We start from the raw sequence: 24117 nt of genomic DNA on the forward strand, positions 1-24117 counted from the left end.
ATTTTATCTCAATAAAGATGTTTTTTAAAAGGGGGGAAACTTACTTGCAGCCACCACCAGTCATAAGGCTGGTGCCTTTGGCATTTGGTGCTGGGACAATTATAGGTTCAGTTGTCAGCATCTGCCTGCACATAACAAGGTTCACAGCAAACCTCAAAGACTCCATTTCTTGTTCCAGAAGGGAAAATGGGTAATCTCCACCTTTCCCACACACATCCCTATTTGTAAGAGAACTGAGATGTACAACCATCTGAAAACATTTGCACAGCAAAGTCAATGATCTGGGCCAGGCAAGCATCAAGGGAACTGCCACAAACCTATCTGTGGATGCAAAGACTTACAGCTGGGTCATGCTACAGAGGAGGGTGGTAGCTGGTCTTAAGTTGTATGTTCCTTTTCAGCTCTATTTTATATTAGTCCTCAGTATGAGTGAATGTATGCAAACTACCAACTTCATTCTGCTATTTTCAATCTACCAAAGACATTAATTATGATTTGATTCTCTGAAGAGGAAAAATGCCTCAATTCTTTATATTTGCATTGTCTTCTGGATGTTATCAGCAGTGCTTATGCACAGAGGCCAAATTGAATGAGAAATTTAGAATTTCTCATTCAATTTCTGAAAGAGAATAGGTAATGGGGTCCATTGTAGGCTCTCCATCACAAAAGTTGTTCAAGGAAGTATAAATTAAAGATATTCTGCATATGCAGCCCTGGACATAGGGACTGTCCTGGACTTCACCCGGCTAGAATCCAAGGTGGAACCATTGCCCTTGACACATATAGGATTTGTGTCCATGATTGGCCCTGGAGCGCCCACGATGGGCCTCATGGAAACTACAGGAATAAGAACCAGTGACTGATCTAGCTCTATGTGCTGGATGTAGCCCCCTTGGGTCGTACCTAAGAAGGTAGCTGTGGAGAGGTTGAAATTCTCTAAGTCACACAGCATAGAAGCATCAAAGCCAGGATGCCAAGACTAAGTTGTTTTGACCCTTAATGTAGCCCCCCAACCACTAAGCTGTTTTGCCCCGATGTACCCCACACCCTGACTCCAATAGCATTTTCCACTGGTTTCAAACACCTCCAAGCAACAGTGTGATCAGAGTGCCTGGGATGCAGAGCACCTAGAACAGAGTTAAAGCTCTACAGTATTTTGAATTTAAAAATTCAAAAAGGACCAGGGATATAACTCAACATTTTCCATGGAAAAGCCCTGTAGTCATGAGAACAATGATTTAAGGGACCTCAACACCTCCCTCCAAATAATAGAATTATATACCCACAACTTTGCATGGCAACTTTTCAGTCCCCCACTTAAGGAGATAGAGAGTACTTCCCTACCCTTATCTGTGAGTTTGACAAAAAGAATAAAGCAGAAATTATAATGTGCTGACACCAAGCAGAAGTGCTTAGAGGCCTTGTGTGTTTCTTTTTGCCTTCTGGTGCTTCTTCCAGGGCTACAAGGGCATGCCTGGGCCAGTCTGCTAGAGCACACAAGAAATATGGAGCACTTTTCCCCATCAGCCTACTCCCAATTAGCCCACATGGGCAACTGAGCCTTGTAGTGCCTGGTTATACAGCAAGAATGGGCAGGCCCAATGGTCATTCCTTTGCTTGACATAGACAGTCCAGTGTCACTGACCCATCTTACAGATGAGGAAGCTAAGGCTTGGAGGTGCCCAGGATCATATAAGTTGTATGTGCTAGGGCTGGAATTAAGCACAGTTGATCTGACTTCTTGGACAGAGTACTTTATTACTTGCTTACCACCCTTTGTGAAATTGAACCAAAGCACCTCAAATTACCTGGAAACAACAAGTTACTTTTCCACTGGAGCTTTCTATTTCTGTTTCTGTTTCTTGAATTCTGTGTATCAAATTTCCTGGTTTTCATTAAAAGCCAAAATAGCTTGTAATTCCAGAGACTCAGGAGGCTGAGGAGGAGGATCACAAGTTCAATGCCAGCCTCAGCAATTTAGCAAGGCCCTAGGCAGCTCAGCAAGACCCTGTCTCGAAATTTAAAACTTCAAAAAGGACCAAGGGTAAAACTCAGTGGTTAAGCACCTCTAGGTTCAATTCACAGTACCCAAAACCAACCAAACAAAAAAAGCCAACATAGTGACATGACAAGAAGAAAGCCCTGGAAACTGAATGGGGCCTTCTTAAAATTATGTGACTGCCAGCTTTGCATATCATACCTGGGATATAACTGTCCCCTCTGTCCTTCTCTTCATCCAAGGCATTCTGGTCACTCCTCACCACTTTATTTAGAAGGGTTTGACACTAGTGGGGATCTTTTTTTGTTAGAATTATGGTGGTACAAGTGGAAGGCAATGTGGGCTGGTGATTTAGGGTCAGAACAACTTAGTCTTAGCATCCTGGCTTCAATGTTCTATGCTGTGTGACTTAGGGAATTTCAGTCTCTCCACTGCTGTCTTCTCAGGCACAACCCAGAGGGGCTGCTTCTGGCACATGAACTAGGCCAGTCAATGGTTCTTATTTCTGTAGTTTCCATGAGGCATTCTGGGAGGTCCAGGGCCCACCATGGACACAAATCCTGTATGCATCAATGACAATTCTTCAGGTCTTTGTGGAAATACACTGACTTTTAGACTCCAGCTTCCCAGCCTTGTGAACAAATAGGTTAAAAATAGAACCAACACTTTTAAAGTTTTGACATCTAACCAGGCACAGAGACACATAACTGTAGTCCAAACACCTCAGATGACTAAAACAATAAGATAAATCACAACTTCAAGGCTAGCCTAAGCATCTCAACAAGACCCTATCTCAAAATAAAAAATAAAAAGTACTTAGGATACAGTTCAGTGGTAAAGCACCATGGGTTCAATCCCCAGCACCAAAAAATAAAGAGTAAGAGGTTTGGGACATTCTAAAAAGAATTTTGTTTGGTTGAAGGGGGCTGCTTCTGCTCAGGGGCAAAGTCTTCAGCCACTTGTTTTTAGACACAATAGGTCTAACAATAGTTCTAACCTGTATATCGCTATCATAAATTGTATAGCATCACCGACCTCCTTTCCTTGGAAGTCAGGGATTCTTCAGGAACCAGTTCACAGTCACAAGTCAGGTCTTGAGCACAGGCCAGTGCCCCCTACGGATAGTTATCAACCTACCAAGTTTGTTAAACACAAGTAAAGTAAATGAGGTTAATTGAGAGACATTTCATCTTTTCTTGGCTCACAAACATTGTTGGGTGTTTAGATAAGCATGGTCCAACACTAAGGGGGTGGTGAGAAATCACTACTGGTCCAAGCCGTCCTTAGGAGCACAATTCCTTTTGTAGTATTTATTCGTGTTGGGCATATTGACCCTCTTCTGGCCAATGAGACATTAGGAAAATTCCCTAAAAGTTTGAAAGAAGACATTTTTTCTCCATGATAAAAAGCCAATCGAAATCTCTATCCCCTCCCCCACAGTCTATCCACTTGATTGTTTTTTTTTATTTTGAACATGATAATATGGGGAGATAATATGAAAGACAACACCTGGACCTGAGGCAGCAATTTTGAAACCATGAGGCAACAAGCCTGAAGACAAAAAGCCAACAGGCCAAAGATGGCAGAGAAGAAAGATGGACAGAGCCCGAGTCCTGGATGATGGTGCTGGACCACTGAATCAGCTCTGGCACTGGCTCCCTCTCTGCTTCATGTAATGTGACTTTTTTTAAGGGTACTGGGGCACTTTACCACTGAGTTACATACCCAGCCCCTTTTGTTGTTTTGTTTTATTTTGTTTTGATACAGGGACTCATGAAATTGTCCAGGTTGACCTCATACTTGTGATCTTCCTTGCCTCAGCCTCCTGAGTTACTGGGATTGCAGGCATGTGCCACTACACCCAACTAATTATGTGACTCTTTAAATCAATTATTCGTCTGAGGATCAAATCCTTGAATCTGAAAGCAACAACACCTCCATCCCCATCCCCACATGTGAAGGCCCTGCCTAGCCTGCTGGTTGGCCCGGCTCCCCTCCCCAGTCTAAACAGGGCATGTGGGTGCCTGATGAGGAGCGGGGGATAGCACTGGGCCTGTGGGGTGGTCAGGTGAGGAGCCAAACTTCTGCACTGTCCCCAACTGCATGCAGAAGGGCACGCAGCCCCACCTGGCTTCCAGGTTTCCCTGGGATCCACCTAGACGCCAGGAGTAGATAGATACTTGTAGAAGAGCTGACTCAGAAGATAAAGCACCTGATCAACTAAATAAATGTGATCAACTATGTGTCAAACCCTTTAAGAACTCTGTGATCTGTGGAATTAGTCCTCATAGGACAGTTATTCAACATAATGCAATATCAACAGTATTTGATCTTGCCAGTCATTTGAACAAACCACATAGTAGACACAGAAAACAAAAGAATTGTGTGAAGATGAAATCAGGACACTGAAACTGGGAAAAAAAATGATGAAACTTCTGAACAGAAAAAAAAAACATAAAGAAATTACAGCAATGTTCAGGAGAATGTATCTGTGCAGAAGGGGATAATGAGAAGGAGGAAGATATTTCTCTGTTAACCACTGAAGAGAAGGAGAACAAAAAATACTGAAAGTCTTTATTTAACTCTGGATTTTGATTCTCCTTGGAAAACAAAACACACCTCTGGATGGACATGATACTGATGAAATCCAGGAAGGTCTCTTAACTCCTGAACCTCTTTTGAGCACTGCTGGAGTGTCAGATAAATTCTGACAAGAGGACCTGAGGAAGTGCCACGAGACCACAGTGGTTAACACATCGTTCAGTTCTAAAACAGCAGAAACCAACACTAGAGATCTGTGAGAGCTGCACTGGGGACTCACTTCTTTCCCATTATCACTGACAGTGTGGTGGACATAGCAAAGGAAGAGTACCTTCTTGTGTTGGTGAGATTTGTAGATGAATCTCACAGCCTAAAAGAGGAATGTGTTGTGTTTCCTGCCTTATGAAGCTGATGCAGGAATTTGGGCTGTAAAATTTCACACTACAATAACCAAAAAGTAGGGACGAATATGGAACGTTGTCATGGCCAGGCTTACATTGTGTACAAAAATATCATTGAGCTCAGTGTAAATTTTGTATTTTATTACTTCACTGAATTGACTTATGAGTTTTAACAATATTTTTGTGTGTATGATCTTTAGAGATATAAGATCACGTTTTCTGTGAATAGAGATCATTTTACTTCCTTCTTTACAACTTAGATTTGCTATGTTTATTTTTCATGCCTGATTGCTCTGACAAGGAATTCCAGCAGTGTTGAACAGAACTGAGAACCGACATCCTTGTCTTATTCCTAACATAAAATGAAGATTTTTTTTTCCATTTTCACCATCAAGTATGATGTCTGCTGTAGAGTTTTAACATTTGACTTTCATTATGTTAAAAGTTTCCTTCTAATCCTAGTTTTTGAGGTTTTTATAATCATAAAAGGGTATTGAATTTTGTCAAAGACTTTTTCCTTTTTTTGCATCAGTTAAGAGGATTGTATGGTTTTTGTCCTATAATGTGGTGTATTACACAGATTGATTTTCATATGCTACATACTGGAAACTATGAAACATTTCTGAAAAAAATCAAAGTAGAAATGAACAAATGAAGAGACATTTCATGTTCATGAATTAGTAAACTTAATTTTTTAAGATTTCAGTATTACACAAAGTAATCTACAGATTTGATGCAATCTCTATCAAAATTCCAATTATTTTTGCAGAATTCGAAAAATGCATCTTAAAATTCACAAGCAATCTCAAAGGAACATGAATTATTAACACAGTGCTGAAAAAACAATAACAAAGTTGGAGGACTCAATTTTCTGGGTTTCAAAATTTGCATTCATAGGTGCAGTAATCCATACAATGTGATATCTGCATAAGGACAGACATCTAGACCAATGGAATTGAATAGAGAAGCCAAAACTAAGCCATTACAAATATGGTCAAATAATTCTCAACAAGGATGCTAAGACCATTCAAAGGAGGAAAACAGACTTTCCAATAAATGGTGCCAGAAAAATTAGAGATTCGTATGCAAAATAATGAGGCTAGACCCTTACCTAATATCACATACAAAAATTAACTCAAAATAGATCAAAGACTTGGATGTGAGAAGTAAAACTATACAACTCTTAGAAGAAAACAGGGCAAAGTCTTCACAAAACTGGATTTGACAATGCTTTTTTAGATATGACATCAAAGGCACAGATAAAAAAGAAAAAATAGATCAATTGGACTTTGTAAAAATTTTAAAATTTGGTGCATCAAAAGACACCATCAATAAAATAAAAAGGCAACCCACCAGAATGGGGGGAAATGTTTGCATATATATCTGATAAGGGATTATCAGATATTCAGAATGCACAGAGAACTCCTAAAACTTAAACAACAATTTTTTTTAAATGAGCAAAGAATTTTAATAGACTTTTCTCCAAAGAAGATGTACAAATAACCAATAAGCAGATGGAAAGATGTTCAAGATCACTTCAAAGAAAATAACAAGAGTTGGTGAGGATGTGGGAAAATTAGAACCCCTGTGCACTGTTGGTAGAAATGCAGAATGGAACAAACATGGAAAACAACATGGTAGTTTTTTTATTCAAAAAATAAAACATGTAATTACCATATGATCCAGCAATTCCACTATTGGGCATATAGTCAAAAGAATTGAAGGCAGGGTCTCAAAAAATATCTGCATGCCCATATTCATAGGAGCATTATGCACAATAGCTAAAATGTGAGGAAAAAAAACCCAAGTGTCCATCAATGAATGAATGGATAAGCAAAATTTGTTATCAAAAATGAAATATTATTTGATCTGTAAAAAGGAAGGAAATTCTGACAAATGCTACATCAATGAACCTTGGAGATATTATGCTAAGTGAAATAATTCCATCACAATAAGACAAATAAAGACTATATAATTTTATTATATGAAATGTGTAAAGTAGTAAAAATAAAATAAACAGAAAGAAGAATGGTAGATGCCCGGGACTGGGGGGAAGATAGAATGAGGAGTTATTTTTTAATGGATACATAATTTCCATTTTGTAAAATGAAGGATTTCTGGAGATGGATGGCAACAATAGCTGCATAATAATTTGAAGGTGTTCGATACCACTGAACTGAACACTTACAAATGGTTAAGATAGTAAATTTTATGTTATGTGTATGTTGTCAAAATTAAAAACTGGGCGGGAGGGAAGACCTTCAATTTTAAAAGTTTTTAAAACTCTTAGAAAACTAGGAATAGAAAGACATTTGCTCAATCTAATCGGGATATCTATAAAAAGACTTGAGCAAACCTCATGCACAATGTAAACGTGATAGAAACACCAAACATGACAAGAATATCTACATTCACAATTTCTATTCAACATCATGTTGGAGGAGCTTAGCCAGCAGAAGAAGACAAGTAAAATTTTTTTTGAAGTATATAAGAATTAGAAAGGAGGAAACAATTTTGTCATTTACAATTGATTTAATTGTCTACATAGAAAAACCCAAGAAAAAGAACAGTGACAGGTAAATTACTAGACTTAGAGTTTAGCGAAGTCCATAGATAATAAGATCACATTCAAAAATCAATTACATTTCTAGAAACTTAAAAAAATAGAAAATTTGAAAAATAGCAATTACAAAGGCAAAAACTAAACAAATTTTTAAAGGTGCATAAAAGTAAGCCTAATGAAAGATATGAAATTTTATAAGGGGAAAATGCATAAAATGGATTAAGAGAGACATTAAAGAGGCCTAAGTACATGAAAATTTATGGATAGAAATGCTAGAAATGTAATAATGTCAGTCCCCCACAATTAGCAACTGATTTAATGTAATCCAATCAAAATCTCCAAAAGGTTGTTTTGTAGAAATTAACAGGTTGATTCTAAAATGTACATGGAAGGATAAAGGGGCTTAGGAGAGCCCAGATGTTTCTGAGGAGAAAAAGCTCAAGGGAAAACTTGCTTTACCTGATATCAAGACTTATTATAAAGCCACAAAAATGAACACAATAAACAATAAGCAACAAAACAGAATGCGGAGCCCAGAAACAGACCCATGTACTTGCAACTTAGCACAAGACAAAGGCAAAGTTTGAGACAAAGGGATAGAGAAGCAAGACTGGGTTAATTAATGAGTACAATGGAAGAGTGGACATAGGTCCCTACCTCCTGCCATATACAAAACCAGTTCCAGATGGATGGGGACTTAAATGGGAATGGTAGCACCAAGGAAAGTTTAGGAGCTTTATGATCTTATTATCTATAAGATAAGAAATATCTTTATGATTCTGTAGAAGAGCACAGCTCCTAAACAAAACAAGAGATTACATACTGAGGACTGGGAATGTAGCTCAGTGATAGAGCACTTGCCAAGCGTGTGGGAGACCCTGGGTTCAATTCCCAGCAGCACACACACACACACACGCACGCACACACATTAAAAAAATCTATGCTGGGTATGGTGGTGCCTGTAATCCCAGCTATATGAGGTCAGGCTCAGAAACTCAGCAAGACCTTGTCTTAAATTTTTGTCATGATTTTTGCTAGGAATGTAGCTCAATGAAAAAGCATCATTGGGTTCAATCCCCAGTGTGGCAAAAAGAGAGAGAAAAGAGAGAGAGGGAGAGAGAGAGAGAAATAGAGAGAGAGATTACATACTGTGCATTTGCTGCTGTTATTTAAAAGATGGGAAAGATAAGGCACATACTAGGAGATCTGGAAGATGTATTTTTAAGAAGAATTAAAGCCATATTTATAGATAACTCCTTAAAAATTGTTATGGTTTAGATATGTTCCCCTAAAAGTTAATCTGTGAGATAATGCAAGAGTTTTCAGAGGTAAATGATTGGATTATGAGAGGTGTAACCTGGTTGGTGAATTAATCAATTGATAGGGATTAACTGGGTAGTTACTGTAGGCAGGTAAGGTATGGTTGGAGGAGGCTGGTCACTGGGGTATGCTTTGGGGGTTTATATTTTGTCTCTGTGAGCAAAGCTCATTCTGCTGCCTTTTTGCTGTGTCCTGAGCAGCTTTCCTCTGCCACACTCTTCCACAATGATGTTCTGCCTGACCTTAGGCCCAGAGCAATGGAGTCACCTGCCTATGGACTGCGATCGTGAGCTCCAAATAAACTTTTCCTCCTCTGTGTTGTTCTTGTCAGATTTTCTGGTCACAGAGGCAAAAAAGTTGTCTAAAACACTGAAAAATATAAACAACCTGGTAGAAAAATATGTGAATTTGTATTTCACAGAAAAGGAAATCCAAATGGCCAGCAAACAATTGAAAATGGACTTAAATTTATCATTAATCAGGGAAATGCAAATATTACAATTTCACATGAACCAGATTGGGGGGAAAATGCTTAAAAAAATGGAATTCTGAGAATCTCAAGAATGTTCAAGACAGTAAAGTGAAGGGAGCTTTTGCTAGTAGGAACAGTAACCAGTATAACTTAAACAAGGAAACCCTAAATAAGCCCTCTAGCTTCACTTGTTTTTAGTTACTTATTTTACCAACACTTTTAGAGGTCACCTAAAACTTTCATGAGCTTTGCTATGATAACACCTCTGACATACGGGTTATGATGGATCATAATTGCTCAAGTTGTTTCTCAGGAACTTAGACATAGCTCAAACTGGTTGGAACCACTGACCCTTCATTTGGGCTTGTGCAAGTGTCAGATAAATGATCTTTTGATGCCAAAAGGCCAAAATCTTCACCTTCAGAGTATGCTAATGCCCTCTTCTGAATATACATCCTATGAAGAGCTGTGAAGTGTGATTAAGCATGCACAAATCATCAATTACTTTACTTTTCCTGGTCTCAAATCACCTTTCCCCATGCCTCAGACTACCCTGCTTCTCTATCCCATAAATTTTACCTTTAAAACCTACCCTCAAGGAGGCAGGTCTGAGATTTGGAACTCCTACTTCGTCACATCTGTCCACCTTAGGAAAAATTTTTCCCTTTCTCAGAACTCTGTGTTTTCGTGGTTGGCATACTGCATGGTGGGCAAAAAGGGCATGGTTGGGTAACATGACCAACAAGGAGACCATTTGTCTTTGGCTAGAAAGGTTGTTAGTTCTCATTTACTTCAACCACAAATCCTGTTTCCCGGCAATACCCTGGAGAATCTCACCTGTGCCCATAAAGACCTAAGTTAGAGCTCTGATTTGGGAAATGAAAGACTGGAAATACACAGGACTGTGGAAGAAATTGTCAGATGGGTACATGTATGAGCATGAGAAGATTTTTTGAAAACTTAATGTTGAATGAAAGAAAATGAGCTTCAGTGTGGGAGGCCATCCTCTCACGTGATTTGAGTTACCTCCCTGGCTGGGTGAGAGGAGCTTAGAAGCTACAGTGTCAGAGCCTTCCCCATCCTGTCCCAGGTATGAGGGCTTGTCCGTGTAGAGGCGTGCCTGGCCACTGACCTGAAGACCAATCGCTGGCCCTGACCTTGGGATGCTGCCCCCCTTGACCTTCATTGGATGGGATTTTTCCCTTGAATTTTTTTGTTCCCCAATAAAAGCTCACTCCCTGGCACGTTCTCCCTCTCTCGCTAGCCTCTTCTGTAAACCTCGCCACCGCATTAGGTGGCTGGAGGCAGGAGCTAGGAGAAGCCGTCTTGGAGCTGGGAAATAAAGGTAAATGAGAGTATGTCTCCTTAATTTTAAAACTCACTAGTAATTTTCTATGCATCGAACCTTCTTTTATGAAGCTCGCACGCTGGTCGCGCGGCAGGCTTCAGAATAGCAACAGTGTAATAGCCTCCCTTTAAACCCAAAACATCCATTGTTTGTGGCCACACAAACAATAATGATATTTAAAAATTAATATAAAGATTGAATATCTAATTCTGAATAGCGTGCCTGGTTGGAATAGAGAGAACAGAGGAATGAGAGGAAATACAGCAATGGCTTTCAACTAAGCCTATAATGTTTTGCTTCTTTAAAAACTAAATTATCTGAAGTAAAGGGCATAAATTATATGGAGCTTGACATGACTATAGCCATCTTGACCATAACCACCATGACTGCCGTAGAGTAACCCTAGTTGGTCTTTCATGCATAGTCCAGCAAATGTTAAATGGACAAAATAATCTCAGAGGTATGCAGACATTTACAAGTATGTGCCTGAGTCTGATATCACCTAAAGATAAACCAGGTTCATTCCTGTCAAGATGAAGTCATGTTTGTCCTAGACAATAAATATACCCCTCCTTCTGACCCAAATTGCAAGGACCCACTTGGTCTTGGTGCTACCCAGGACCATGCTTCAGTCAGTAACACCCAAAAAAAAACATACTCTGTGCAATCCTAGGCCTGCCCATCTCTTTACTTAGGTCTCACAGCACCTTGGAGTTCTCATATACTGGGACCAAGTTGTTCCAGAACAGTCACAAACATTGGAACATTGGAAATCTATGTGGCAAGTGTACAGGTGCTTACTATTGTGCTTTGGTGCTTTTCTGTGTGTTTAAAATATTTCATGATCTTAAAAATCAATATCAGTTTAAGAATAAAAATCTAATTTCATTTGTAATCCCTTCAGAGTGATTAGTGCCTCTTACTGGATCCAAAGACTTCCCTGAAAGTTATGAACAGGACAAAGAAAATCCCCAAAAGAAGCTGGGTCAGCACCTAGGAAAATCAGCAGTCCACAATCTTCAGTGATTTACCCCAACATGACTCCCAAGAACAGTTTTCACATCTCTCTGTGGGCAGAATTTCCCCATCCAGGGCTCCATGACCCATCTATTAGAAGACAAGGAAAACCTGAACTTGGTTCACAACTGAACTCTGAACCGAGAAGTTTCTGGGAGGAATCCCTGCATTCCCCCAGCTCTCCTGGAATCAGGCACTTCGAATGCCAAAGTCGCTCTCTGGTGCTTCCAACAGCAGTGCTGCAATCCATGTCTAGGGATGAGAATCCTGAAGCTCAGGGAGATGGCATGTGCTACCCAAGATCACCCCATAGGATTCAGATACAGAGTTGGCTAACTGCTAAACCCATATATCTTCTAACCTAAGCCTCTTTTCCCCAAGGAGAACAGAAGGCAGAGGACAAAGCTTGGGGTCCTCAGCTGAGGCCGGGAGAGCAAGAGTAGGTTGCTTGGTTCAGTCCTTGGAGCATCACACCTGCTCCCCAGAATCTGAATCCTTCCTAGGAAGGTGCTGCAGAAACTAGGGCAGGCAGGGGAAGAGGGTTGCTCTACCCCAAATAGGCTGAAAAACAGTCACCATCAAACATAAGAAAAGGCAAACATTTTTCACCCATGCCACCTACCACAAGGAAAGCTGCTAATACACTGAAAGGAAATAATATTAATAATGAAATTGCTCTAATTTCCCAGACTTAGGAGCTGCTTCACCAGCTGTGCATTTAAGCTGTTTCAAGTTCTTCAGACTTTTTCAAGATAAAACTGCCTCATTTCATTTCGTGTGCTCTTCATCTTATCCCTAAGCTTCATGGAGTAATTTTGGCAGCATAATTATATTCTCTGGGGAAATGTATTTTGATGGAGAAAAGACATTTGCAGCCTTGGTGAAGCAGCCTACAGAGCTGCACCTTTGGAAAGTCATCCTGCAGGGGAGCTAGTAGGATGCAGGAGGGGGCATGGAGGTGGGGCGCCTTCACCTTGCCTTCTTGCATCAGTAAGAACTGTGGGACCCCTATCAGCAGCAGCATATGATTCAACCCTGGGCCCAGATGACTATCTCAGCTAGAACTTGGGGCTTCATATCTCAACCTGCCCAAGCCCACCATGGGCATAAACTATACCTTCACAAATAATACCTTTCCACTTTGTGTGTGTGTGTGTGTGTACGCTCACAGAAGTGGGGGACCTAAGTTTTAAACCCAGGATAGGATTTGGGGCTATCTAAGGGATGGGCATAGGTAATTAGAGGTGAAGTGATCCTTGGCTTGTGCATGCATAATCAGGCTTCATGTCTCCTCATGGGACACAGGTTCAGAAAATGGCAGCATTAACATCATCTAAGGGTGGAGTTTTCAGACCTGACATTAAAACGTCACACTTCAGATACCTGCTCAGGCCCAAGTGAAGGGTCAATGGTTTTGACAAGAGAAGCCTACAAGTCCCTGAAAGGTAATGTAGGAAATTGTTGTCATCAAGACCCACATGTCAGAGAAGTCATCTACAGCAAAGCTAGCAGGAGTCCCAGCTGCATAGCTTCCAGAATTAATGATTTTAAAAGTCAATTAAAAGCCAATGAACAGGAGGATCTTGAGTTCAAAGCCTCAGCAAAAGTGACGTACTAAGCAACTCAGTAAGACCCTGTCTCTAAATAAAAATATAAAATAGGGCTGGGGATGTAGCTCAGTGGCTGAGTGGCTCAGTGGCTGAGTGCCCCTGAGTTCAATCCCCGATACCAAAAAAAAAAAAAAAAAAAGGTAATTAAGCTAGAGGGTTTATTCAGATTTTCTGCCACTCTGACTGCTGCCACCAGATCTTGGACTTCCAAACCACCAGAACCAAAAGTCAAAAAAAAAAAAAAAAAAACTATTTTCTTAATAATTGTCCAACCTTGGATATTCTGTTATAGAAACAGAAAATGGACTAAGACAACCTTAGAATTCAAATATGGCTCCCAGGACCTGGCCAAACATGCAGATTTGCAGATCCAGCTCAGGTCAACAGCATCAGAATCTGCAGTTAGCACAATCCCCAGAGAATATTGAACCATGAGTAAGCAGGTTCATATCTCCCAAAGTTATATATCCACCCACATAAATAACAGTCTATTCCACCTTCACATTTGAAATGAAAGCCCTGACTCTGCTTCTTGAGATGCTGAAAGGGTATTTTCCACTCCACCAGCCCCACAGAGCTGCTGCAAAGTGACTTGATTTTGTTCAGAGTTCCATGTTTGACATAAAAACTAGTAGGGCATGTGCCAAGATGTTAACAGAAATTCTGTCTGAGTGGTGAAAGATTTTCTCATATTTGATCAATGATAAGCTTATGTATTTCATGAACTGAATATTTTTCTTTTGTACACAATAAAAAAGATAGTCTTTAAAGGTGTGAACACAAACACAGTATTAAAAATTGGAGATTCCTCATAAAGGACCTGCTGCACTCAGTATATGCTGAGGCAGCCCTAGCCCTAGGAACAGCCAGTCCAGTTTCCCTGGCTAGTATATCATGGCCCATTCCCAACTTCCAGCCCTTCTGATTTCTAGTCCACTGTGTGCTGGAACCTGGAAAAGAAAAGCTATACAGGAACAGTGTTTCCATCAGCATCAGAGTCCTGAAAAGCAGCCCTATCAGTCCCTTAGAAAGATACCTGACCCAGCCAGGACCAAACCACAGTGGGCCAACAAAACCAAGAGAGGAAAGGAGTGTGAATCCTAAACTCACACCACACTTTAGAACTAGAAAAATTTTGAGAAAAGGAAATTTCATTTCCCAGCTCTCGTCCAGGACAGGGTGCAGGGCTAGGCATGGAAGCAAAGCTGGCTAAATAGATTAGAAACCTTGAAAACCAGCACAGGTCTTACAGCCCTGGCTGCACACTAGAATCCCCTAGGGAGTTTTCCAAATTCTAGTATCCAGGCCATACCACAGACCAATGAAACCAGGATCTCTGGCAGGGCATCAGGTATCAGTGTTGTTTTTAAGTCCCCAGATGATCCCAGTGTGCAGCCAAGGCTGAGAATCAGTGGTGCAGTGTCAGCAAAGTGTCTCTGCAAAGAACCGGGTAAAGCATGTGAGCTTTATGGTCCCAGTCTCAACTGCAGTGCACCAAAGTGTAAAAGCAGCAAGACAGGCCTGAACCCATGAGTGTAGTTGTGTTCCAGGAAAACTTTATTTACAAAACAAACTGGGCCAGATTTGCCCTCCAATTTACAGTTTGTCCAATTCTTGGTCTACAGTAAAGATTTTTCAGCTTGAGCAAGGATGACATCCCTGGGAGAGTTTGTTAACTCCAGTCCCACCTCTAAGGGTCCAATTTAACCCACCTGGGATTTGCATTTTTGACAAGGGCCTAGGAACTGTGATGCTGATTTGCAGCCATTTAAATTTGATCTTGGAATCTAGCTCCCCAGTTACTCCCAGAGTATCTTCCCTGCAGTGCTGCTAGGGAGTGCTAGAGGAGAGGCTGAGCCTCTATGTCCAGATCAGGTCAGACCTCACCTCAGCCTGCTTCCCCACAGGCTCCACACCCAGGGGAAGTCAAGGGGATTTCAGGGAAAGAAGGTGGTAGCAGGGCCCTTGGCAAATGTCTATTATGGACCAGCCCCAGAAAGGACTTGCCCCAGTTTGTTCCACGCATTCAATTCTAAGTATGCCAATTTCAGTTTCCTCTGTTAGAAAGTGGGAAAGGCAAACCCAGCCAACCAGTAACCCTATCCCAAAGAGACAAGAGAAGCCTGGGACTGTAATAGTGATCCATTTCATGCTTTGAATATAGCCCTTTCTGCTCTGCCTTGAAATTCACTTTTTATTTTTATTTTTTTTTCAGAGTAGAAATTAGAAGTTTATTAAAGGACAGCAGAAAAGACTTCTCCCGGAGGAAGAAGGGGACCCAAGAGGTGGAATCCGTGGAAGGGATGTTGTCTCCCCTTTTTATAGTTCTTTCAGTGCTGGAATGTAGGTGGGAAGGCCCGAGGGGTGGGACACAGGTGGGCCAAAGAAGTAATCTGGTCAGGAAGGACTTCTGAGGCAGCACCTTTTTGCTGGGGGCTGTTCATTAACATTTCTTTGAGGTGGACTTTGGCCTAGGGCCTTTTCGGGACTTCATTAACATTCCTTGAGTTGTCCTGCGTTTCCCGGAATCATTGCCAGCATGGCCTCCATTTTAGATTTCACTCGGCATTAGACCCGATTTACCTAACTACACTGACTACCTAACTTTAAACCTGGCTTCATTCCCCCCTCTAAGTTGGGAACTCCTTACTGCTGTAAGGAAGGGGGGCGAAGAAGATCTTTCTGGCTTCTTCAGGCTGAAAAGGGACGATGTGGGGCAAGCAGTTTGGAGTCCCCCTTTAAAAATCGGGTCTATCGAGTGGTCCATGATAGAAGTCTGATTGAGAAGTAATAGTCTGGAGGGCCATTTGAGTGATGGATGGTCTATAAGAGAAACAAGAATTCATTAGTACTGGAACCATATTGATGCAGCAATAAATGCCATAGCACAGGAATATGCCAATGAGTATGATGGCAAAGACAAAGACTAACAATGTTTTCCACCAGGAAGTACCAAGAACCAGGACCTAAGATGTTGTTTCCATGACAAAGTTGCTGAGGACATGGCTTCTATCTGAGCATGTAAATCTTTAAGGACATTTGTCACATTGCCAGAAATGTCAGGGATATAAACACAACATTTAACTTTTAGACTTACAGATGTCCTTTTCCTTAAGATACAGTTCAATAATTTAATGTCATCTGATCTTGCAAAATCCTTTTACTATTATGACCTCTGTGTCTAATAGAGAAATCTTTAATTCTGTTACTTAGGGCTGGATAACCATACTAGCAAACATTAAGCCTACCTGTGTTGGTTAGAAATAAAGGCCTTAAACTAAAAACTACTCTGGCAGTTCCTTTTGATAGTTATCAGGCATTCCTGTCTGAGAATCTCTTTTGTAGCCTCCAGTTTACTTATTTTTGGAAGTTACATTTAACTATTATTATTATTTAAAATGTCCAGGAACAGCTGTGCTTTGGCTTTGACTGTTTTTGCTAAGTGTTTAAGATGAAGCAAGTCAAACTGACTTTTGTTTCTATCTATTGTTAACAGTCAGCTGAGTTTCCCTGGGAGTCCTCGGGGAACTTCACAGCAGCTTCTCAGTTCTGCTAGTGCCATTTGCACTAGGATGGGTCCAGGCCTTGCTTGACCATGTGGCTTCCCTTGGAAGCATCAGGGATGTCTCCCTTTTCTGATGACCCTCCTCTTCACAGCAAATGCACTGATTGGCTTTCTGTCCTCCACTGGTCTCATTAATCTCCCTGATCGGGAGGTTATGTGGCCTAGAGTTGCAAAGCTCTTTGGAGAAGTCCCCTATTCCCTGATTCAGACTGACTCAGAGGGCAAGAGCCAAATATTGGTTTTCTTGGCCCTTTTAATTTAACTAATTTTAAAACTTAATCTTAAACATCCAGCAAATAAGTTTCAACAGCCTTATACTAAGAGTACTGGGCTTTAATGTCTATCTCTCTATCCTGTAGTTGATAACTCCATATCTTAAATTAACCCAGGTTGTGTGTTCTTAAAGCAGTACCTCTGCAAAACATTAACAGGCAATCTTAAATCATTTATAAGAAAACTACAAAATAAAATTATCAAGAGTAAAAACATATTTAGTTCATGTAATAGCTACCTTGAATTTTGGTAGAGTTATACATTATAATACCTTGTTTGAGATCCTGGTAATCATGACAAAAAACTACTTTTGGACACAACTTTAACTGTACTGAAATCTGGCCTACTTCTTTCATAGTCACTTTCACATGTAGTGAGATGGGACAGAGCCTTATCTCAAGTAAGGCAGGGCTCTTCATAAATCTTAAGTACTGTAGTTCTGAAACTGATCTTTGCTTTTTAAACATCATTTTACAAAGCCTACATAAATTGTTGCTCAAGTTCACATGAATATTAGCTAACACAATATAATATCACACCTAAAACATGAATTAAAGAAAGGCTGAAAGCTTTTAACCTTTTGTAGAAAAGTAGCAAAGTACTTTTGTGTTTTGCAATAAAACCTTCACACAAATTAGGCTCTCATTAACTTAAAAATACATTTAAATTGTATCTCAGTGTAAAAAGTAACATGGAACTTTACATATCTTATGGATAACAAGTCCAGTTATAGAACACAAATGATATAAATAAATCAACATGTTTTTCTTTTTAAATCTAAAATTACCATACAATTTTAGAACACCAGCTTGATATAATGCTCTTTCTAAAGCTTCTACCTTACAGACTTGTATACCTGGAAGATATGGACACATTAACACCACAATTACATTGATGTTTTTATATTAAACAAGTTTAGCTTTTAAAGAAATAACATAGCACAATTCTCTAAAACAATGGCACTTGTTTGACCAGCTGTTTAATTTCTTTAAGATTACTTGCTCAAAAACTTACACTTATAAGCAACTTACACAGACCTTTTTTATATCATTTACTTAATCCCTCTTAATCATATAGACTCTTATCCAGAAACACATTTTTCCTCTATTAAATCCATATCTAGAACCTTCTAGTTTCTCTTTTTTATCTGTTAACCTCCTTCTGTTCACATTTTGAAACAATACTTGTAAATTTTTGAATTTAAGCAGATTTAACATTTTATTAGGGCCTTTTTGAACATCTAGAAAAACTTATCAGCTTAATTTTAAAGACATCTTTACTTTCATCTGTTTACCCAATTTAAATTGAACCATTTGAATCACGTGAATCAAAGATATTTGGATCCATTTTTTAATTTTTTTATGAGCGCTCCTCATCTGTCAATTGTCATATCACTGCATGATATATGGACATACACACATACAGACATACCGACATACAACACGTAACACAAGTGTAACACAACACAATAGTAAAGGCCTTGTAGCTTTTTCAGGTGAAATCTCATTGCAATGTTTAAAAAAAAACTCCAGTTGATCAAAAATAGAACTTATCAGAAAAACATTAACTTGTCTGTAGGATCAAAATCATGAGCTCAAAAAAAAAATACAGAATCTAAGAAAAAGCAAAAGTCCTAGAAAAAATTGACCGGCCAGTAAATGCCATACAATTTACTCTTTGGTTTAATCTAGCTTGAATTCCCATAAAAAGACACTTTACTCTTTTTTCTTGGGCCTCAGATCTGTCTCATACTGAGTGCTCCAGGCTTCTTCTATTTGCATATCAACTTAAGTCCTGGCTGAGGTCTGGAAGGAACTGGGAAAACTGGAATTCTGAGCAGAAACCTCATGCCTAAGGCATTTTAACCATAAGTCACAATTTTCAGGTTTGGATGTTGAAAATTATGATACAAGTTTAAGATACAATTTACAAAATTTCATACCTTAACATTTTCCTACACTAGAAAAACTTGCTCACACAAAACTGAAAATAGGATCTCTACCATCAGAAGAAATTTCTTTAGGATCATTAAGTCACTTCCTTTGTTCTGAAGTTCCTAAAGTAGTATTAAGTTACATTAAGTCATTTGAAAAAAAATTTTAAAAGAGAACCACACACTACCATGTATATCCAAAATTAAGCTTTAAAAATTTAAGACTGTTTCTATTCAATGTTATTTCAATAAGCCAGACCAATGTTCCAATTCAACATTTTTTTCCTAAATCTTACACACTGAGGGGAAAGATACCATATCATAATTTACTATCCTTGCCCAAGTTAATGCACTGGTACACCTAGTGAAATCTTCTCAGGCTACCCAGTTCAAAATAAAACTAAATGATTGGGAGTTACTTGCCAACTTGGAAGTAGAATTCTTTTAATTTTCTATCCTAAGTATTTAAGTTCTCCAGCATGAATTATCTGAAATCACAAACTAAACAATTACCTAACCCCAACTTTTAACTGCAAGATTATGCAATGCTTCAAACTCATTTAGATACCAGATTGTTACAATAAAAAATCATCTTTTAGACATACATTCAGCCAAGATCATCCCCAAGAAACAATCTATAATAACCTTTAAAATAGAGAGACCGGATAAGAGAAAAATCTCTCCAGGTTTTTAACTTCCATTTAATTATGACTCCTATCAGTGGCACCTTAGATTTCCCATGAGTGGACCAGATGTTTTCACATAGGGGCAGCTATAGGTGTAAAATCAAGGGTCTCAGTGTGACTGACTTTACTGCATTCAGTGTCCCTTCTTTTTAAGTGGACAGAGATGGAGCAATCCTTACAGTGCAGGGAAGAATGAGGAAATTCCCCAAAGCAAAAATGGCTCTGGCAGCTGCTGGGAATCCTCAGTTTCCCTTTTACTTACAGGATTAGCTCCTTTGGATAGATCCAATCCCAGGCAATCTGGCATATCTCCTAACTTTCCAGTAGAGTCAGTTTTTATCTGCCTTAGGTCTTGAAGGGGGAAGGGGGTATGTACTTTGATTGGCCCAAATTTTTCTCTTGATTCTTTTTCCTCAGTGAGTCCAAGATTTTTTCTCTTCATGGCAGATATCATAGCTAAGTCTACTTTACACTGTTGGCATAATTTAGGATTTTCCCTTAGAGCAAAGAAAATCTGAACATACAGCACCTCACACCATTTCCTTTTTTGTAAATTTTATCAAACTGTAAAATTGTATTAAAATTGATATTTCCCTCTGGTGGCCAGGTTTCTTCAGAGTTTGTATTGAGGCCAGGCCAAGAAAATGAGGCGCTTTTTCTTGAGCGTCTGAGGTTCAAATTTATCCCAATTTTTCAATACGCAGGCTAGTGGTGCACCTGGCGTATTGGAGAGAGAGAAGCTCCAGTCTGAGTGAGAAGAAAACAGGACTCAGGCGCCCACGCCATGCCAGAGAAAACTGTTCTTATTAGGGACGTCTCCCTAAGCTTGAGCTTCCTAAATGGTCCAGAAAACCCGTCTCTCACCTTGCTTTGCCAAGGGGTTTCTGGTCCCCTTTAGCAAAGTGCTAGGGTCTCAGTTTGCCCTGTGCCAGAGACCCTGGGAGGATTCAGACTTAAGGGCATTACTGCTTATCCTCCCGGCCACTAAAAACCCATTGCAAAAGAGAAACGTGCTCTTTTGTTGCCTTTGCTCTGTAGACTGAAGGAGCCACCTAAGTGTTAAGGGATATCTACTGGTTGTAAGGTAGCAGATTACCAGAGGAGTTGATTCTAAAAATGCCTCTCTAGTAGCTTAAAGAGAACACAGCTCATTTTAAACATTGGGGGAGTAAAACAGACTAGTGAAATTTACCTATGCATCTTAGAGAACCTGGGCAGATTTTACTAATTATCTCATGCCTTTCTCAGTCCTACAACCTGAATTGCTAACATTTCTGACCTGCGAAGGAAGGGGAGCATCCAGGAGGAATGGATGCGAGGTTGGGAGTGTTGCATGGCCCATACGGAGGCAAATGTGATTGGGGCTTTCCCTCAGTGCCATTCATCTACCGATCACCCTAGATACCCCTGAGGGCTGTCGGGAAGGGGCTCAAGAGAAAGGAACCTTAGGAATCGTCTGAGTGTAGCCCAGACTGGAATTCCGCAGTTGTTCCAAACTCCTTCCTCCACCTCCACGCATCCGAGGCAGATCGGGATTCGGGACACTGTGTACTTACGCCAATTGCTCTCCAGGCCCAGACAGAAAAGTTGGAAGCGGCTTTGGCAGAACCCAACATGCCTGCTCTGTATTGAACAGGTGATTGAGAGCTGCCTAGGCCGGGAAACCTCTCACCCGAGTCTTGAAGAGTGGCGACTGCACTAATTGTGTTTAAGTAGCCGTTGGGTGCCCACCTTACCCTCCAGAAAGAAATAAAGAGAAAGATGCACCTCAAACAGACATGGGGTGCATGCACTTACCTCGGTGTAGAATCTCAGTGGGACCTCCAATATATTACCGCTGTTGACCGGTGACGAGTCCTTGCTTCCCCAATGTTGAAGAATAACACCAAAGAAGCACGCCGAGGCAAGGTCAGAGTAGAAATTAGAAGTTTATTAAAGGACAGCAGAAAAGACTTCTCCCGGAGGAAGAAGGGGACCCAAGAGGTGGAATCCCTGAAATTTACTTTTTAAATGGACATGTTCCTCTCTCTTCTTCTTTCCCTGCTTGTTGCGACCCCTTGCCCCCAAGGAAGACGCAACTCAGGAATCTTCTTTCAGCAGTTTATTCAGGCCCTTGATATTTCTTCTTCTTCCCCTCGGATGCCCCTCCCAGCCTTAATAAAGCATCTTAAGCCCCAATGCGAAGCTACCACGTGGAGCTTTCTCATAGGGTGGTGAAAAACCATGTGTCAACTCTCCCAAATAAGGAGTTGTTTGTCACAGACCACAGCGGAGCTAGCGCCATCTTGTAATGGCGACCATAGTCTGCAGAAACGGCAGAAGCGGCTCACCACAGTTTCCCCTTTCTGTTTTCTTAAAACAATACAGGCGAGAGTAGAGGTCCTATCCCACTGTGCAGAAGTGGCTGCATAGTATGGCTCAGTCCTAAGGAGGGCCCTTCCCTAGACCTGGTCCCATATCAGCCGACGCCTTTTTTCGTGGGGCGGGGCGTGGATGCGTCTAACCCGCATGCAATAGGACATGCTCTCCTTGAGGTCCACGTCAAGGATCACTCAAGTGCAGTGTCTTGCCTCGCATCCTGTATCGTGACGATGGTGGACGAAGGGGGATAGCTGAGGCTGAACTGTGGCTGTTTATAACGACAAACAAGTTGACAGCACCCTGAAAGAAAGGCACGGACTTTAAGGCGATAGAAAAGCACTAGTGTGGAAACCCATCTGCGTGCAATGGCAGTAAGACCGGCAGAGTGCAAGGGCTTTCCAACACTAAGAGAATAACAAGGAAAGTCATGTCGATCCCAGTGCAATGTTATAATAACTTGGGGTGTAACGACCATGTCAAAGGTTTACTGTTTAAGATGCGCAAGCCAGACTTGAGGTGAGTTGCCATTTTCTAAAGCTGCAAGAGCTTGTATGATCATAGCCTTATCGTGAGCACTGCGGGCCTTAAGGCGACAGAGAAACCACAAACAGAGGAACATACCGAAGCAACACATTGCACCAAAAATGTCCATTCCCACCCATTCCTTAAAAAAGGAAAAGGCAGAGGATAGCCAACTGGTGAATTGACCCAAAGTCACTGGTTCAACACGGGTGCTATTCAGAACAGCAATCTGAGTTAGTTGAGACTGGATCAAGTTTTCTGCTTCCATGGACCAGGTTCCGGATAAATATTCCCCGATGATGCGGGAGGCATTTCTGGAATCATAAAATCTGACAGAGGTTATACATAAATGTGCACGTTGATTAATACAACCCAAATGTACTAGATCAGACAATTCCTCAACTTGAGCTTGAAGCAGATCTATCCTTTGATTAGCAGCCAGAATCCCAGATAAAATATGTTGATTAATTCTACTTTGAGATTCAAGTATGGTGGATGTTTGTTGAATAACCTGATTAATAGTGGCAGCAGTTTGTACCTGGCTGGCCATGGCTACTCCAGCTGTAACTGCTGCAGCAGCAGACACCGCCACAGCTGTCACTATAGCTGCCGTAATTCCAAAATCTCTACGGGCTCTAATCAGTTCAACAATAGGAAAAGACTCTGGATCTGCAGTAACCGGGATAGGGACAAAGGTTGGAAATTTCATAACCATTGCCATAGTCCAGGAGCCATTCCAACACTCAGACAAATAACAGGTAATATTAGAGCAATTAAGCATTCCCTGTGATGTATCATTAGCCAAAAGAAACAGGAACGGAGATTGGAGACAGACTGCTGCGGAGGGTAATGTAGAATTAGATAATTGTGAATTATTTGCAGAAATTTTAAGCCTCCTACCTCGCTCCGAGTCTTGGGTACTGCCAGAAACATTAAACAGCCAACTTTGGACTCCTAATATTTCCCTGGGGAAACACAAGCGCGGACTAGACTAGCCCAATCTGAGGGAGTCATGCAAAATCTAGTAAGTCCCTCCACCTGAGTGAGAGTGAAAGCGGCATCTATGCCATAAGTGCGGACAGATTCTGCCAAGGTTTTAATTATCTTAAAGTCTAAAGGCTCATGATAGCTTCCCCTGTTATTGTCCTGAAATACAGGGTATGCAAGTCCCATATCTGTATTAACTGTCCTCCAAACTTGTGCATGAAAAGATCTCCCGGAACCTTGGCTCCCCCCCACATATGGAGGTGGGGCAATCCGCACCATATCTTCTTCTAGATATTCTACCTCCTCCTCCTCAGCGTTTTGTTGACCGATGTTAACTCCCTTCCCCTTCTTACAGTAGGCCTGCGTGCCTTGTGTCTCCTTTTTCTTCTTTTTCATTTTTATCTTATGTAGTTGTTGTAACAATATATCAAGGTCCTCAGAACTCTCTGAGTCGCTTGTGTTCTCAGGCATTTTTAATTCTGTCAAGTCTGGGTAGAGCCTTCTCCTATTTTTATCTTC

This window comes from Marmota monax, unplaced genomic scaffold, assembly GCF_021218885.2.
Source record: "Marmota monax isolate L192 unplaced genomic scaffold, Marmota_monax_Labrador192_F-V1.1 WCK01_AAM20220418_F8-fsc00005, whole genome shotgun sequence".
NCBI classification, from domain to species: domain Eukaryota; kingdom Metazoa; phylum Chordata; class Mammalia; order Rodentia; family Sciuridae; genus Marmota; species Marmota monax.